Source organism: Peromyscus californicus, unplaced genomic scaffold (genome assembly GCF_007827085.1).
Source record: "Peromyscus californicus insignis strain IS unplaced genomic scaffold, ASM782708v3 Scaffold_15__1_contigs__length_86483966, whole genome shotgun sequence".
NCBI classification, from domain to species: Eukaryota; Metazoa; Chordata; class Mammalia; order Rodentia; family Cricetidae; genus Peromyscus; species Peromyscus californicus.
Window position 1 is genome coordinate 71,390,803 of NW_026294447.1, and position 1,283 is coordinate 71,392,085.

The window sequence follows — 1,283 nt, forward strand, 5'->3', positions numbered from 1 at the left end:
AAACACTTAAGCAGGCATGCTCTACAGACCCTCTTCTTCTTTTTTTTATTTCTATTATTAAACTCAAGATCCTCAAAAGTGTTTGAGTGTTTTATGAAATACTGTAACACAGTGGAACTCAGAATTCTGTATCAACTAACTATATTTGCTAATATGAAATATAGTGATAAATGTTTGCTGGAAATACCTATGGCCAGGGTAGGGTAGGGGATGGTTCAGCAGTGAAAGCCACAAGCAAGATTACAGGTGTTTGGAACCCTAAGACCTATATAATGTCAGGTGGACTGCCGTTCCAGCCTATGAAGGTGGAGACTGGGGATCCCAGGAGTAAGATGTCTAGGGAGAGCCCTATTGTTGAGCACTAGGTTTGATTGAGAGGCCCTGCCTCAAAGAATATGGTAGAACAATAAAGGATTCCTGATATTGTCCTTAGACCTTCATAGACACACATACATATATGTTCCTGCACCCACACATACCCCCACACAGTACATACACGTGGAAAGAAAGAAACAAAAGAATTTGTGATACGTGATAGAAAACCAAGTGAGTAGTGTGATAGAGGCGGGTGTTAGGAATGTGTTGATTCTTTTATTTTTTTATTTTTATTTTTTTTTATTTTATTTAAAGAGGGGAGAGCGCGAACGCAGTCCCCCACTACCACAAATTATGCAGTCGAGTTTCCCGCATTTGGGGAAATCGCAGGGGTCAGCACATCCGGAGTGCAATGGATAAGCCTCGCCCTGGGAAAACCACCTTTGTGATCGTGGTATCTCCCCTGCCAGGTAAGTATTATGTGTTGATTCTTTGAAACCAAGAGCGTGCATGAGAAGATCTGATAGGAGGGACATTAAGCTTAGAGAAGCACTAACCTCTGCATGATTAAACATAAACTTCACAGCTTCTTCAAAATGCTCCAGCGAGAGGATCTCCAGCTTTGGGGGAGGTTGTCATAGTTATAAAAAGCGGGAGCTATCTCTGGGAAACCCATCCCAGCCAGCCCTGCACTCCAGAAGGCCACCTCCAACTCCAAAATGGTGCACATGGGCCCAGGTTCTGGGGAAGAAACAACAAAAACAAAACTAAACATGACTTCAAAAATGAACAAAAAATAAACAGACTGAAACTCTTTGCAGTGGCATCCAAAGGCATTTGTTACTTTTTAAACGGACAAATTTCCTGCAAGACTTGGGGTCTTCAAATATCTAGAGAGTAGTAGCCTTGGCTAAATTTGTATGTCACTCATTACTCAGAACCTCAGAGCTCCACAGATATTTGCAAAG

At 41.9% G+C, this 1,283-nt stretch overlaps 1 non-coding gene across 1 annotated transcript; it reads right to left on the reverse strand.

The window, feature by feature from the left end:
- Positions 1-629: 629 nt before the first annotated feature.
- Positions 630-793, reverse strand: LOC128111378 (U1 spliceosomal RNA). The gene has a single exon (XR_008218621.1). It is a non-coding gene; the product is annotated as a U1 spliceosomal RNA (small nuclear RNA).
- Between the last annotated feature and the right edge of the window lie 490 nt (positions 794-1,283).